Source organism: Trichomycterus rosablanca, chromosome 3 (assembly GCF_030014385.1).
Source record: "Trichomycterus rosablanca isolate fTriRos1 chromosome 3, fTriRos1.hap1, whole genome shotgun sequence".
Classification (NCBI taxonomy): domain Eukaryota; kingdom Metazoa; phylum Chordata; class Actinopteri; order Siluriformes; family Trichomycteridae; genus Trichomycterus; species Trichomycterus rosablanca.
This window is the reverse complement of record NC_085990.1, coordinates 18,167,444-18,186,029: the sequence shown is the minus strand read 5'-3', so window position 1 is coordinate 18,186,029 and position 18,586 is coordinate 18,167,444.

Here is an 18,586-nt window from a genome sequence, read left to right as displayed (position 1 = left end):
AAATCACACATTTTCACAAAGCACAGGTTTTTCCACCATCTACCATACGTAATATTGTGAAAAGATTCCATAGAGATCTCATTCAGTGTAGGGCAAGGCTGAAAACCATTGCTGAATGTGTGTGACCTTCAAGCCTTCAGCATTGCTGGAGAATCTTTAATTCTACTGTGATAAATATAATACTACTGTAATAACTGTTGTCACTTAACACAGTCCACCACCATCAAGAAATGCAAACAGTAAGCCATACATCAGTCTATACAGAAATTCATAAGTTTTCTGGGCCTGAGCTCAACTTAGGTGGACCAAAGACAGTGTAAATGTGTGGTCAGATGAGTCCACAGTTTAACCTATTTTTGAGAAGATGACATTATGTTCTCCAAGCCAAAGATGAATGGACCATCCATGTAAGAGTAAATCAGCAGAAGGTGCAAAAGCCAACATTTTTTTATGGTATCAGGGTGTATCAGTGCCCACTGAATGGGTGACTTGCATATGTGTGAGTGTATAAATATGAACTGGATCATCAATTGAGACTTTCTTGATCAAATTGTCTTTTGACTGACTAAGCACAAATTCCCACAGACATATTTCAAAGTGTTGTGATAAAACTTCTATTGATATAGCTAAAAAGATCACATAGATATCACTCAATTTTAATACCATTTGTTTTTGAATTGGGATGTCTAACAAGCTCATGGTCAGGTGTAACAAATTGTACTAGTCAGCTAATTAGTCACAGCTGACTGGTGATATTTAAGCAAAGAACAGAGTTACTGGTTTGCACTTTACACAGCTGGTTAGACAGAAGGCCGGTGGTGTGTTACATTATTCACATAATTAAAGCGCTTTCTTCATTAAAACTTAAGTAAATTTATATTGAAATCTATTGTCGATTCACATTCTTCTAAGCGACTCCCAGAGTCGATTTAATGAAACGACTCTCCGACCAATTCCTTTTTCCTGTTTTGTAGTTAGAGTTAAGAGAAAGGAACTGGGGTTTGTAATCGTGTGTCTGGGTGTTAGTGGACCAATCCACTACTAACATACTGGTCCCGGTCGCAGTGCCACCTAGCGATCTCACCTCATGGCTTCTTTTAGGCTGGTTTTTTGTTTCATTTGACTCGCGAACCGAGTCGTTTCACCCCGCTCGTTCGCGTGTAGGCGTTTGATTCGTCTGAGCACGATTCGAAGGCAGAAGAATCCTGCCTTTAGAGCACACATACAATGTATTGATTTTTTCGCTTTAATTAATAAAATGATTACTTTTAAAGAAAAGGCATTTTGTGTATGTGACCCCTGTTTTCTGAATTTGTTCATGCATTGCATTCGGGTCAAACATTTAGCCTGGTGGTTAATTTTTGCTGTTGCCCTTAACTACCCAGTAAAACCAGGAGTCCAAACACTTTTGAACAACATATCAAAATGATAAGTTAAATAGTGTGTTGTTAAATATGAGCAAAGTGAAACTTGCTTCGTTAATCCTGTCAATTTAACTTTAGCTTGAGGGTGAAAAAAAGCACACAAGCATATAAGCGCCTGCTAATCATGCTAATGAAAGCCTTGCTAAATGGCTAACATCTAATAATTAATAATGGTGGAAGTTAAACACAATCTAATGCTGTAGGTTACCTTGTTAGCACCCGAGTTAAAATCTTACCCTATTTATCAGGAGTGTTCTTTTTTATTTGTCTGTTTTTAGGACGAACTTTAGTCAAGTCAAATTTATTTATATAGCGCTTTTTACAATGAACATTGTCTCAAAGCAACTTTACAGAATCCAGGACCAACAGACAAAAAAACCCTATTAAGCAAGTCGAGGGCAACAGTGGCAAGGCAAGCTCCCTTAAAATTACAGGAAGAAACCTTGAGAGGAACCAGACTCAGCTGGGTGGCATGGAGGGTACTTTAAATAAATAGGATTTACACAAATCATACAAACACAAAATTAAATGCAAAAAATAGTTTTTCATTGTTCAGTCCAGTCTGTGATAAAGTATGCTGTAAGTTCTGGACTTTACAGTGCAATGGGTATATTAGGTGCATTAGGAAACCTGTAAATAAAGTTCTCTATATTAGGTGTATAAAGACAGTACAGTACAATGCTACTTTTAGAGATTTAATTTTATACTGTATGTATTACTTTCTTAGCCCATGAGTTTTGCCATCCTCTTTATTTGAATGTAGATGTGAAGTTTCATATGTTAGACCTGTTGCTAGTCATGATTCATCACAACATAGAAACAGGATTTCCGTTGTTGCCTAGTCAAACTAAATTGCCAAATTAAAAATAAACCAAGTCCAAAACCATCATTGCCTATCAGTCTGATGGCAATACATTTCTAATCAGAAGCAGTAGTTACACAATATGGCCAAAAGTATGTGGACACCCCTAGTAAATAGGTTCAGATGTTTCGGGCACACCCATTTCTAAGAGGTGCATAAAATGGGATATTCCACAAGGTCTGGGATTTTGTGTAGTTCACTGGTCAAACCATGTCTTTATAAACCTTTTTTCTGAACAGGGGCACTGGTGTGCTGAATAGAATAGAGCCTGCCCCAAACTGTTGGCACAAACTCAATACATAATAATTTTTTTGCAATTTATTTATATAAGCATATAATTTATTTTTGCAAGTACAGGCCCCACCTTTAACTATAGTGAATGATAAATGATTATGAGACAGTAAGAGAAGCAAAAGGGGAGCGGCAACTCTGAGAATGTTGGGCTGGAGTTTAGGGCGGCTCCCTCTTTGTGCCGGGCAGCTGAAAACAAAATTAGTTTTACTACTTTTGAAATATTGTTAATGTGTCAGTTTCTTTGGAATAAGAATTATATTTTTCAATCATTTTAATACTGGTAATCAAGTGAGTGGGTTACAACATGGCATGCATCAAATCCTTCTGTGTATGAGGCTGCACAGTCACAGACCAGTGAAAATTCCCATGTCCACTGTCCAAAGCAACCACTATGGGTATGCAGGCATTGGATCTGGTCATCAGAGCAATGGAAGAAGGTCGACTGACCCAACAAATCTAAGTGCATTGTTTACCCACAGAAGAGATTCAACATAATGCACTGTAGGAAGATCCACCTTGCAACATACAGAAGTAGAATGGCCTGCTGGTAATGTCCTGATACCAAATAGCACAAGACTCTGTCAGATGTCTTGTAAAGGTCATGTTTCGGCAGGTCAGAATTGTTTTGCAGCATATTAGGCATAATGGCCCAAATGTTTGTGCTCATGTGTATACTGTATATACTCAAAAATGGCCAAACCCCAAATTCCTTTTAATTATCCCAACAATTAATCATTGACCATATGTGGTTTGGGTTTTGGACTATTCTCAGCACTGCAATGATGTATTGGAGTAAGTATTAGATGCAGCAATGTTGGGATTTTTAAACACCTCAGTGTCGGTGTTGGGAGGGGAATAGTGCTCCAACCAACAATATAAAGCCAACAGTGTCCTGTAATCAGAACGTTTAGCTCTAGTCTACAAACTTACTAACTCTAGTAGCTGTACTTATTCCAAAATGTTTAACTATGTGCATGCAATACTGGCATTTTTCACCATGCCCTCCCACAAACTGCTTTCAGATGACGTGCAAAGGGAGCATTTGTAATCTGTGCAAACAGACTTGTTGCTGGGTAACTGAAATTAAAGGGCGTTATACTGGATGTTCTTAAAAAGCTTGTGAGGACATGTCTACTGCCGGCAAAATATGCTTCTCTAGTACTTCCTGTGCCTTCTTAACTGAATCTGTTGAGAAGCTTGCAGGGATTTTTTTATTAGTACAAAATGCTAGATTTTGAAAACATTTTACTTTTTCAATGTAATTTGCATTAATCTGTGCCTAAATAACTAAATAAGTGTTGAAGACTGGCTGAACTGAGATTCATACACAAATACACTATATAATCATCATGATTTGTTGTTAGGATGATTAAAAAGAGTTTTGGTTTGGGCCATTTTTTTTCTGCAATATACAAGACAGCCAAGGACGGATTAAGGATAGTCTGGGCCCCTGGGCAGACTTTTCTGTTATGAATGATTTGTATTGTATCAATTCATCTGCCAGGCTCATGTTCAGATCTGAAGGATATGCTGCAGCGAGTGAGTTAGCCTTTAAAGTGAGCTCACTGTTGGACATATTGTCAGGCATGAAAAGAACATCAAATAGCTCAGTTAAGTGTGTGTATGCATTCAAACTGCTTGAAATTGCTTGTCTTAAATTTAAATAATTGCAAAATTGCTAAATTAATTTGTGTCTCTGCACTTAAGAGAAATTGAACATAATAATTTTGAAACAATACAAATTCAGAAACATTAAGTAAGAGCCTGAATCGCATATTTGCAACAAAACGTCTTATGAAATATGGTAGCTTGCCTGGCAATTTGTAGGTCCCTAGAAAGTCAAGGAGCCACGGTAAACGACTTCTAGGGAAGTCAAGGGCCCCATAGCAGGGGCCCTCGTGATCAAGGGCCCTCTAATGGTTTGCCCTGCTCTTCTCTAGGGCCCCTTGGTAGGGGCTCTCATAACCAGGGCCCTCTAAAAATATGCCCCCCTCTTTCCTAGGACCCCTAATAGCCAGAAGTCGAAGTCAGAGCAGTGCCACAACGCCTCATCCATTTTCATAAGGGGCCCAAAAGCATGGCTAGGGCCCAAAAGCATGGCTAGGGCCCAAAAGCATGGCTAGGGGCCCCAAAAGCATGGCTAGGGCCCCCAAGAGGCCCTCTGGTCAAAGTCCCTAATAGTCAGAGGATCCTTAAAATGGAGGGCCCTCGGAAATAAAAATATATTGTATCATAAATGTTGATAGGCATCGCAAAATGTTTTGGGCCAGGGCCCCCTGGGGCCCCCTGACCTCAAGGGCCCCTGGGCGCTGGCCCCACTGGCCCGGTCAGTAATCCAGCCATGAAGACAGCAGATTATTAATGAATGTAAATTGCAAAATAATAATAATAATTACACCTTTTTAATGATTGGTAAACAAAACCTCATCATACCAAAAGAACTTCATTTAAAAAAAAGCAAAGTGTGTGTTTAGTGTCACCAAGACTCAAGGCAGAGAGTCAAGACTTGGCATTGGGTGGGCTAATATATTAGACAGCTGCACTATACAAGCTTTTTAACTTTTGCTCTATGTGCCATAAATGGTAGATTAGTCTGATTTAGAAGAGCAGGGTGCATTATCCTGCTGAAAGAGGCCACAGCCTTTAGGGAATACAGTTTCCATGAAAGGGTGTACATAGTCTGCAACAATGCTTAGGTAGGTGGTACGTGTCAAAGTAACATGGACTCAAAGACTCATGGATGGCAGGACCCAAGGTTTCCCAGCAGAACACTGCCCAAAGCATCACACTGCCTCCGCCAGCTTGCCTTCTTCCCATAGTGCATCCTGGTGCCTTGTGTTTCCCAGGTAAGTGACGCACATGCACCCGGCCATCCACATGATGTAAAAGAAAATGTGATTCATCAGACCGGGCCACCTTCTTTTATTGCTTTGTGGTCCAGTTCCGATATTCATGTGCCTATTGATGGCACTTTCGGCAGTGGACAGGGGTCAGCATGGGCTTAGCATGCTCTGACCCAGTTTTCTAGCCATCACAAACTCGCTCAGATCCTTACGCTAGCCCATTTTTCCTGCTTCTAACACATCAACTTTGAGGATAAATGTTTACTTTCTGCCTAATATATCCCACCCGCTAACAGGTGCCGTGATAAAGAGATAATCAGTGTTGAACAATCTTAATCGTAAGTGCATTTAGACTCTTTGCTGTAGCATTCCACTTTGTGGTCAGGTGCATTTATTTATTTTTGAGATGCATCTAAACCTCAATTGAAGCCCACATTTGCAATTTGAACTGATTGGACCTACTTTGGAAAGGCACACACCCGGTCTACAGGGGCCCACAATTTACAGTGCATTGTCATGACATGAAGAACTACCTGTGGATGTCCACGATTAAACTATGTGCAAGGTATAGATCAGGACAGGGATATAAAACAATATCTAAGGCTTTAAGTTTTCCCAGGATTACAATAGCCTTAATTATTTTTGAAATGGAAGAAGATTTGCACAATCTTGAACATTTCCAGAGTTGGTTGTCTGGCCAAATCGAGCATTTAAGCAAGAAAGGCCTTAATCAGGGAGATGGGAAAGAACCCGACGGTCACTCTAAAAGAGTGCTAAAGGTTCTGTGTATAGATAGGAGAACCTGCCGGACAGACAACCATTTCTGCAGCACTCCGTAAATGAAGCCTTCATGGTAAGATGGAAGCCAGTGTTAAGCAAAAAGCTTTTTCACATCCTTGATCAGGAACTGATAAAAAACAAAAAAAGAAAACAGTCTGTATTTTCTTCTAATAAACGTATGTACAGTATATGGACACCCCACCAAATGATTATGTTTGTCTTTTAGTCAAAATAATTGGTAACAGTTAAATAAATTGTTTCCAGCTTTGTGCCAAGAGTTGAGGGAAGACCCCTTTCTGTTTTAGCATGACTGTTTCGTGACACATGACGAACCTAAATTCTAATCATTCATGGTTAAAACTAACAATGTCTCAATTGTATTAATAACAGTAAAAATGAAAAACATATTTTACTTCATTTTTTAATTAAATTTGCTACTTTTACAGTCTTTGCTTGTTTTTTTTCATACTCTTGTTATTACCTTTTGATTTTAAAGATGTTTTGGTATTGCAGTCAAAATTTGTAGCCAATAACTGTTTTATTAGTTTTATATGATTTTCCACCACTGAAATGTCTTTATTTATACGGTTATTCTTTTTTTTATGCATATTCTCCCCTTTTTTCCCAATGTAAGCATGTCCAATTTATACCCAATTGCATTATGCTTCCTCTCCACTGGAGATGACCCCCGCCCCGATTGAGTAGAGCGGGGGTCAGCTGTCACACTTCCCCCTCCCCCCGACACGTGCGCAGTAGCCGACTGCATCTTTTCACCTGCACGAGGCGAGTTCATATGTCGATCAGCTTTGTGCACGGAGAGCCACACCCTGATCAGCATTATTTCTCGACTCCTGTGCAGATGCCATCAACCAGCCAGCAGAGGTCGCAATTTGTTCAGTTATAAGGAGTCCCTATTCGGCTTGTCCCAGCCTATGAACGACAGCCAGTTGTTGTTCATGCAGTCGCCCAGCCCAGCCGGATGGCAGAGCTTAGATTCGATACAATGTATTCAAAATCCCAGCTCTGGTGTGCTAGTGTGTTTTACCGCTGTGCCACCTGAGCGGCTGTTATTCTTTTTTCACATTACATGCTTTATTTTAGTTATTCTGTTTTATATATTATGTTTTTATATTCTTTATAGTCTTTTTTAAAGTTATTTATGAAACACCACCCTGGCAAAAACACCAATAAATTCAGCAGTAATGAATTTGATACACACACTATACCACCAAAATGTTATGGGTTGGTTTCCCAGACAGGGATTAAGGCTAGTCCAGGACTACATTTTGCTTTAAATGGAGAATCTTCATTCAAAATGCTGTGTAGTCTAGGACTAGGCTTAATTCCTGTCTGTGAAACCAACCCATTGAGTTTAGATCTTTAAGCTACATCCACAGGTGTATAAAAACAGTAATTTAAATAGGTACAAATTCCCAAAGACACATTTAAATCTTTTTTGGGGGGCAGAGGGCAAGCTCATGGTCAAGTGTCCACATACTTTTGGCCATATCGTGTACCTGAATCTTCTTTATTTTTATTAAAACCACATGATTGTAAACCTGTTCCTCAAATAAGCACAAGATGTCAGCAACACACAGCTGCTTTTCAGATGACGTTGCAGCTTAATGTTTGTCTGATTCTCTTTGCATTAAAATTTGTGAACGTATTAGAGTACCTGATTTTTTGCTGGTAAAAATTTACAACCCCAATCAGAAAAAGTTGGGACGGTATGGGAAATGCAATTAAAAAAGTTAAGTATGAACCTGCAGACAGTATGAATCCAAGATATCTTATGTGTTGTCTGGTCAACTTTATTTGATTTGTTAATTAATATAAGTCCATTCCTGCATTTCAGGCCTGCAACACATTCTAAAAAAGCTGGGATATTCATGAGGTAAAAACACCCAAACAAACAAACAAACTTGGTGATGTCAACAGGTAATTGTGATCATCTTTGGTAAACCTTTGTCAAGCAATACAGTACAGTTACATTCACAAATGCCACTTTACTGTCCAAAAAAGTCTTGTGATAACCATGTCCAGAGGCACCATCTGTTTTTTTTGTGCTCAGAGGCTTGTGGGATTGACCATCACACAGTGGAAACTTGTATTGTGGTCAGATGAATCAGTATTACAGATCTTTTTTGGAAGAAATAGACACTGTGTGCTCCAGACCAAAGACAAAAAGGACCACCCAGACTGTTACTAGCAACAAGACCAAAAGCCAGGGCCTGTCATGGTATGGGGCTGTGTCATTTACACTTCTGTGAGGGCAGCACTGAGGTTTTAGAGAAACATGTGCTGCCTTTAAGATGACAGATTTACCAGGGACGTCCAGCATTTTTCAACAAGACAATGCAAAACCACATGCTGCACACATTACAAAAGCATGGCTGTTGAAGGGGGTACGGGTACTACACTGGCCTGCCTGCAGTCCTGACCTGTCCCCAGTTGGGAATGTGTGGAAAATGTTAAAAATGTGATAACCCTGTACTGTGACACTTTAAGATGTGTTTGCAGGAAGAAGGGGACAAAATAACACCTTCATAAAACACTCCATTGATTGGCATCGTCAGTGCCAAAACATCTTAAATGTTAAGTGTTGTAAGAGGAAATAGCAACATTACCAAGTGGTAAATGCTTTACAGTCCCAACTTTTTTTTGGATGTTTTGCTGTCTTAAAATGCAGGAATTGATTTATATTAACAAAGTAAATAAAGTTGACCAGACAAAATAAGATTTGCTTGAAATTATGGGTCAAAATATGTGTCTTCTGGAGAAATATCTCTTGATGTGAACCATGCACTGATCAAAACTGTGCTGTCACAAGAACAGTATTCACAGCCCCCCTATGGGTCATGGTTCTACAGAAGGACTGTAAATGTATTTCCAACCTGCATGGGCTCTCAAAAGTAATAGTGATATATAACTAGGGCCGGATTTTTAAGTGCCACATTACACAACACTCATTAAATTACACTCATAAACTGAATGATAGAATAATTGGAAGCTACAATATACAGCACAGCCTACCTTAATAGCTCCTTCTCAAGGACCAAAATACTCGCCCGCGTTTTGACACACCATCCTCTGCGTCCACATAATTGGTTGGGAGTTTTCCAAACTCAGTTACCCAAGTCGTGTTTAAGCTGCTTTAGACTAACCGACAAAATAATTAATATTAATGTAACTGAACGTCTTTAAAGTTTGCTGAGTTTATAAAGAAAGAAAGAAACTGTACATAGACAAATTGTCGGGAGCAGAATACTTTACTGGCTTGTTCTTTTGAGCACAGATTACAGAGAGATGATCACGTGTGTTACATGCATGAAAACATTAATGGGCAAAGCAATAATCCAAATTAGCACAGCCTTTTTCTTATGCATGTTTTTAGCAAGTGCAAGGTAAGTAAAGTACCTGCAGTACATGTACGCAGAAAGAATGCAGAGAACTCTTTACACAGTAATAATCAGATAAAAGAATCAAACCCAGTTCCACATGACTTATGTTGCAGTGCAGAACCAATTCCACCCACTGTGCTACTGCTACCCACACTATATTTCTGCTACACAATAAGTTACATGTGTTTATCCATTATTAATTCTCATTATTTTACAATAAAGAACTGTTCCACTCTATGACCAAAGGTATGTGAACAAATGACAATAGGCTAGGTTGACAGCTCCCTCTGAAAGACCAAAATACTCGTTCATGTTTTGACGCTCCATCCTCTGCGTCTACATAATCGGTTGGGAGTTTTCCAAACTCAGTTACCTGAGTCTTTTAGCTGCATTAGACTTTGACATCTTGATCATTTTGTCTAACCGATTGCTAGTGTAAATGAGCGTCTTAAGAGTTTGCTGAGTTAATAAAGAAAGAAATAAACTATACAAAGACAAATTGTCGGGAGCATAATACTTTACTGGCTTGTTCTTTTGAGCACAAACTACAGAGAGATGATCACGTGTGTAGAGAAGCACACAAATGGACAAAATGCACTCAATACGTAAACACATACATCAAACATCAGCACACTACACCACAGAAAAGTCTGTTACACTAACGTAATTGGCGTATGATTGCTAGGACCGCCTCATATTGCATATCGCGCATCATATTGTATACACTACATGAATAAAAAATGTTAAATCGAAACACAAACCTTAAATTTTACATAAAATTGTAAAGCTGTAACCTAGTGTTTAAGGTACTGGACCAGTAATCTGAAGGTTGCTGGTTTAAGCCCCAACACTGCCAGGTTGCTTCTGATGAGCCCTTAAGCAAGGCCCTTAACCCTCAATTGCTCCGACTGTATAATGTAACTAATGTAAGTCGCTTTGGATAAAGGCGTCTGCTAAATGCCGAAAATGTAAATGTAAATATAAAACGGGAGACGGCTCATTTCAGAGGAAATGGCTCGTTTCACGGCCTGTAACCAATTTTCACAACCCTGAATTAGGTAGATCCTTATAAATAATACATGACTTGCTTACACGCATGAAAACATTAATGGGCAAAGCAATAATCCAAATTAGCACAGCCTTTTTCTTATGCATGTTTTTAGCAAGTGCAAGGTAAGTAAAGTACCTGCAGTACATGTACGCAGAAAGAATGCAGAGAACTCTTTACACAGTAATAATCAGATAAAAGAATCAAACCCAGTTCCACATGACTTATGTTGCAGTGCAGAACCAATTCCACCAACTGTGCTACTGCTACCCACACTATATTTCCGCTGCACAATAAGATTATCCATTAATAATTCTCATTATTTTACAATAAAGAACTGTTCCACTCTATGGCCAAAGGTATGTGAACAAATGACAATAGGCTGGATCTGCATTTTATTATTTTACTTCCCCTTCTTTGTAGGAACTATTAGTAAACAGTCATAAGAACATTTTGAGGTAAGGCACTGATTGTAATCCCAAGGGTGTTCAATGGCAATGAGGTCAAACCATTTCTTTATGGACTTTGCTTTGTGCACAGGGAACGGTCGTGCTGGAACAGGAAAGGGCCCTTCTTAATCTGTTGCCTTAAAATTGACTTATTCACCTCTTTGCAATAGGTGTGGACGAAACAGGTGAACTCAGTAATTATAATGGGTGTTCACACAGTTTTGGCAATATACTGTAGTGTCAAATGAAGAAAATTGTCTGCAAGATTATCATATTATAATATGAAGGTGTGTATGTGTAATCCATCAACAATGGAAATAAGTGCTGTGTGTTCACTGGAGGTCCTCTCCACAGATGGTTGGTATGGCTACAGATATAAATTTCAGCCCAACAGGAACAACACCTGATACAATATATGCATTGTTGTTTCCCATTAACTGAAGGGAATCACGTGTACAACCTGCTTGGTTGGTTTTAAAAACGTGCAGCCACAACAGACCTTTTTTGAAAATGGTTCTCCAGCCTTGTGTTAACATTTATAGCATGTAGCAGATGCTTTTATCCAAAGCGACTTACAATTATCACTGAATGCAATTTGAGCAAGTGGGGGTTAAGAGCTTTGCTCAGTGGGCCAACAGTAGCAACTTGGTAATGGTAAGGCTTGAACAAGCAACTTCATGATTACTAGTCCAGTACCTTAACTACTGAGCTACCACTGTACCACAATAAACATTTGTTAAGCACTACAATACACAGTTACATGCACAAATGCCACTTAAAACTTTACTGTGCAAAAAAGAAGCCTTATGTTAACCATGTCCAGAAGCGGCTTCAACTTTTCTGAGCACGAAGGCATCTAGGATGGACCATCACACAGTGGAAGCGTGTATTGTGGTCAGATGAATCAGCATTCAAATGGACTGCGTGAGCTCTGGACCAAAGACGAAAAGGACCATCCAGACTGTTATCAGCTACGAGTTCACGAGGCAGGGTCTGTCATGGTACAGGGTCGTGTCAGTGCCCTTGGCAAAGGTCATTTACACTTCTGTGATGGCAGCATTAATACAGAAAAGTACATTGAGGTCTTAGAGCAACATATGCTGCCTTCAAGACGTCATCTTTTCCAGCGATCTCCACATGCTGCACACATTACAAAGGCATGGCTGCGGAAGAAGAGGGTACGGGTACTGGACTGAACTGGCCTGCCTGCAGTCCTGACCTGTCCCCAATAGAGAATGTGTGGAGAATTTTGAAATGAAAAATTCAACAAACCCCGTACTGTTGTACATCTTAAGATGTGTTTGCAGGAAGAATGAGACAAAATAAAAGCTGAAACACTAAATCACTTGGTCTCCTCGGTGCCAAAACGTCTTTTAAGTGTGGTGAAAAGGAATGGTGACATTACAAAGTGCTTTACTGAAATGCTTTACTGTCCCAACTTTGTTTTGGAATGTGTTGCAGGCCTAAAATGCAGGAATGGATGTTTATTAATAAATTAAATGAAGTTGAGCAGATAAAACATGAAATATCTCAGGTTCATCCTGTCTGCAATCAAATAAAAGTCAAAGTAAATGTAAGAAACTCTGTTTTTTTTTATTATTTGCATTTCCATGCTGTCCCAACTTTTTTCTGATTCGGGGTTGTACGTGAGTATATCACTTAAGCCATGTATAGACACCACACCCAATGAAGAATTCACCTTGGGCCTTTAAAGCGCCTCATTTCATCTTTAAAGATGTAATGAATTTCTAAACGTAATTAGGGTGTGTAATATTAAAAACCTGTTCTCCACATCCACATTGAGGTCAAAACTTTACACACATTGTTCCATCTACAGTCGACCCTTAAGTTACGAACGGTTTACCATACGAACATTTTGGGATATGAATGATCTGTTTCAACTTAACCTACAAACACATTTCGAATTACGAACCGAAATTCGCGAAACACGCAACGTCACGAACAAGTCTCTCTCTATATACATATATATACAGTGAGCGAACATTCGGAAAGAGAACGGTGTTTTTCCGATGTTTTCTTTGTTTTGTAAAATTCAATATTAAAATGTCCCCAAAGTATGTGCAGAGAAAGCGCAGTGTTGAGAAAATGAAATGAAAATGAACAAATCAAATACATTTGTTGTATAATTACTCCTGCCAGTAGCTGTCACTGTATCAGACAGCGGGGACAGTGAGTGAGAGAGAAGAAGGAATTGGGCTCAGTAAAGTATTCTTTTTTTCGTGTAATTACACCTACAGAATACAACACTATTGAAATAAATAGAGAAATAATAGAGAAATATGAGTTATGGTTGTTTCTGGTAGATACATTTTATATAAAAAGAAGGAAATGTATTATGGTGTATAGTAAAGCACACGTACTGTACTCAAATGTGATGTGTGTTTTATGTACAGTACTACTGTGTATTGTTTTATTATTGTTTATTACAAGAATGTCTATTCTATCATTTAAAATTTAAGGGAAAATATACAGTGTATCACGAAAGTGAGTACACCCCTCACATTTCTGCAAATATTTCATTATATCTTTTCATGGGACAACACTATAGACATGAAACTTGGATATAACTTAGAGTAGTCAGTGTACAGCTTGTATAGCAGTGTAGATTTACTGTCTTCTGAAAATAACTCAACACACAGCCATTAATGTCTAAATAGCTGGCAACATAAGTGAGTACACCCCACAGTGAACATGTCCAAATTGTGCCTAAAGTGTCAATATTTTGTGTGACCACCATTATTATCACTGCCTTAACCCTCCTGGGCATGGAATTCACCAGAGCTGCACAGGTTGCTACTGGAATCCTCTTCCACTCCTCCGTGATGACATCACGGAGCTGGTGGATGTTAGACACCTTAAACTCCTCCACCTTCCACTTGAGGATGCGCCACAGGTGCTCAATTGGGTTTAGTCCATCACCTTTACCTTCAGCTTCCTCAGCAAGGCAGTTGTCATCTTGGAGGTTGTGTTTGGGGTCGTTATCCTGTTGGAAAACTGCCATGAGGCCCAGTTTTCGAAGGGAGGGGATCATGCTCTGTTTCAGAATGTCACAGTACATGTTGGAATTCATGTTTCCCTCAATGAACCGCAGCTCCCCAGTGCCAGCAACACTCATGCAGCCCAAGACCATGATGCTACCACCACCATGCTTGACTGTAGGCAAGATACAGTTGTCTTGGTACTTCTCACCAGGGCGCCGCCACACATGCTGGACACCATCTGAGCCAAACAAGTTTATCTTGGTCTCGTCAGACCACAGGGCATTCCAGTAATCCATGTTCTTGGACTGCTTGTCTTCAGCAAACTGTTTGCTGGCTTTCTTGTGCGTCAGCTTCCTTCTGAAATGACGACCATGCAGACCGAGTTGATGCAGTGTGCGGCGTATGGTCTGAGCACTGACAGGCTGACCTCCCACGTCTTCAACCTCTGCAGCAATGCTGGCAGCACTCATGTGTCTATTTTTTAAAGCCAACCTCTGGATATGACGCCGAACACGTGGACTCAACTTCTTTGGTCGACCCTGGCGAAGCCTGTTCCGAGTGGAACCTGTCCTGGAAAACCGCTGTATGACCTTGGCCACCATGCTGTAGCTCAGTTTCAGGGTGTTAGCAATCTTCTTATAGCCCAGGCCATCTTTGTGGAGAGCAACAATTCTATTTCTCACATCCTCAGAGAGTTCTTTGCCATGAGGTGCCATGTTGAATATCCAGTGGCCAGTATGAGAGAATTGTACCCAAAACACCAAATTTAACAGCCCTGCTCCCCATTTACACCTGGGACCTTGACACATGACACCAGGGAGGGACAACGACACATTTGGGCACAATTTGGACATGTTCACTGTGGGGTGTACTCACTTATGTTGCCAGCTATTTAGACATTAATGGCTGTGTGTTGAGTTATTTTCAGAAGACAGTAAATCTACACTGCTATACAAGCTGTACACTGACTACTCTAAGTTATATCCAAGTTTCATGTCTATAGTGTTGTCCCATGAAAAGATATAATGAAATATTTGCAGAAATGTGAGGGGTGTACTTACTTTCGTGATACACTGTACTTGTATTTATAACAAAAGAGACCATTTAAGACATTAGAGAGGTTAGGTAAGGCAGTGGTTTGGGATTAATTGTATGGCAGATGCTATTTGTACCCTGGTGTAAGCAGCACAGTGTTCAATTTGCACCCTGGTGTAAACAGCAATTTATACTATTTACACCCAGGTGTAAATATCGCAAGATTACAAATAATCTCACTATTTTTATATTATTTTCAGATTGTATTATTCACAGTATACATTATCTACACCCAGGTGTAAAATAGCGACATATACTGACATGCCAAAAGTCTTGGTACAGGAACTAGTATGATGTTAGGTACCCCTTTAGCCTGTAGTGCAGCAGGCATTGGTTCCACAAGTGGATGGAAATATCTGAAGGGGTGTTGACCCGTGCCATCTGGATAGCCACCCACAGGTCAGTGGTATTTGTAGGTGCAGGATCTCTGGTCCCTCTATGACATATTCCCAGTACATGTGACATTGGATTATTGGAAGTGTTAAAACTTCGAAGTGGCGCCTTTTCTGCAACTCCGCCCTACAGCAGATCAGTCGTTGGTAGACATGCGCAGTTGAGTTTGTTTGGGGTACGAATAGCTGTACTGTGTGGGGATTGCTATGTGCACCCGGGTGCAAATAGACACTCCGTAATTGTATTTACATGATTTCTTATGAGAAAAATAGGTTTAACTAACAAACATTTTGACTTACGAATGTAATTGGTTCCAAAGGGCTGTTCTTAAGTCAAGGGACTACTGTACTTTTTAAATAGTGTGGTCAAACAAAGTTTGCTGATATAATAAACACATTTCAAACTTTATTTTCTGATGTAGGCTAATCAAAAACAACAGTTTTGAATCTTTTAACCGGTAAAAAAGGAAAGTAGATAACAGGAGATGTGTAATTTTGTGTATGTGTAAGTTTGGGGCTGATGTTTGTCACTGTATGGAAAACTTAATGAGTAAAGAGACCTCCAGCAATACAATATCAAGCCACATTCTGCAAGTGGGCTTCATAGTATTAGAGCACAGATGCGAGACTGACCTGCCTGCAGTCCAGACCTGTGTCAAAAACGTGTGGTGCATTATGAAGTACAATATACAAGGGTTCTTCAAAAGGTTTCTGCACTTTTTTAACTCTATTCATTAAGAATTGGAAAAAAAAGAAATGACATCACTTTTCTACGTAGTCACTTTATGATGCTTTTTCCCAGCGTCGTACCAACTTTTTAATGTCATCAGCAAAAATGTTTTTGGTTGAGTGTTTAGCCATTGATGCACCGCTGCTTTCACATTATTATCACATGAAAATCTTCTTCCTCTGAAAGCTTCTTTGAGTGTCCAAAAAGGTGGAAATCAGATGGCGCTAAATCCGGACTATAAGCTCTCTCTCCACTTGAGAGTTTCCTTGGCTGTGTGTTTGGGATCATTGTCTTGCTGAAATGTCCACCCTCGTTTCATCTTCAGCATCCTGGTAGATGGCAGCAGATTCTTATCAAGAATGTCTCGGTACATTTCTCCATTCATCCTTTCTTTAATTACATAAAGTCTACCAGTACCATATGCTGAGAAACAGCCCCACACCACGATATTCCCACCTCCAAACTTCACTGTTGGTATGGTGTTTTTGAGGTGATGTGCAGTGCCTTTTCTCCTCCAAACATGGTGTGTGCTATGACATCCAAAGAGTTCAATTTTGGTTTCATCTGACCAGACTATATTCTCCCAGTATTTTATAGGCTTGTCCAAATGTTGAGTGCATTACTTATACTTTTCTTTGAAACAACTGTACCTGCTAATTCCAGGTCTTTCTGAAGCTCTACGCGAGTGATCCTTGGCTCTTGGACAACTCTTCTGATTATTTTGACTCCTCTGTCAGAAATCTTGCGAGGAGCACCTGGCCGTGGACGGTTTATGGTGAAATGATGTTCTTTCCACTTCCGGATAATGGCCCCAACGGTGCTCACTGGAACATTCAGAAGTTTAGAAATACGTCTGTAACCAATACCATCAGTATGTTTTGCAACAATAAGGTTGCGAAGGTCTTGAGAGAGCTCTTTGCTTTTACCCATCACGAGATGCTTATTGTGTGACACCTTGGTAATAAGAAACCTTTTTGTAGGCCATCAATTAGGACTAAACCAGCTGATATTAATTTGCACTGATAGGGGCAGGATTGCTTTCTAAATACTGACAGATTTCAGCTGGTGTTTTGGCTTTCCATGCCTTTTTGCACCTCCTTTTCTTCATGTGTTCAATACTTTTTCCCTGTTTCATTTCACTTTATTACACATAACTTAATTTTTGGACTTATTTGTTTTGACTGCTTTATATGTGTGGATTACTTGGGTTGTTACCAACATCTGGTGAAAATTTCATGTCAATAGTCCCATTAGAAATACATTTACTGAGAAAAATGTTGATGTGTTCAATACTTATTTTCCCCGCTGTATATACAAACATTTACATTACATTTACATTTTCAGCATTTAGCAGACGCTCTTATCCAGAGCGACTTACAGAAGTGCTTCTATAGTGAACATTTCATTTCTCAAGTTTAGGTAAACAACAGTCAAAGAACACAAATCTGCTAAAACCTGTTAAAAGGCTTTTTTTTTTTTTTTTTTTTTAATGGAAAAGAATGGAACAAAATGTTAGTAAATAACTACAAGTCAGCCTAAGTGTTTAGTAAAAAGGTGGGTTTTTAATCGTTTTTTAAAGACAGCAAGAGACTCAGATGTTCGGACAGACAGAGGAAGTTCATTCCACCACTTCGGTGCTAGAACAGAGAACAGCCTTGATGCTTGTCTTCCTTTAGACCTGGATGGGGGCTCAAGTCGAGCGAGACTAGAGGCTCGGAGGTTGCGTGGTACAGAGCGGGGTTTGATTAGGCCACGAAGGTAGCTTGGGGCTGGTCCATTTTTGGCTTTGTAGGCGAGCGTCAGTGTTTTAAACTGAATGCGTGCAGCTACAGGAAGCCAGTGAAGAGAACGTAGCAGTGATGTGGCAGTGTTTGGGTTGGTTAAAAACCAGACGTGCAGCTGCATTTTGAATGAGCTGTAAGGGTTTAATCGTGGACATGGGCGCTCCAGCCAGAAGGGAGTTGCAGTAGTCCAACCGTGAGATTACAAGTGACTGGACCAGAATCTGGGTAGCTTCCCTGGAGAGAAATGGACGAATCTTCCTGATGTTGTACAGGAGGAACTGACACGCTCTGGTCATGTTGGCTATATGAGGAGAGAATGTCAGCTGGTTATCAAGGACAACACCAAGACTTCTTACCTTATCAGATGGTCTGATCTGGGAGTCATCCAGAAAAATGACTAGGTCCTGGGTTGGAGACTGATCTCCAGGAATGAGCAACATCTCTGTCTTGCTGGGATTAAGTTTTAGATGATGAGCCGACAT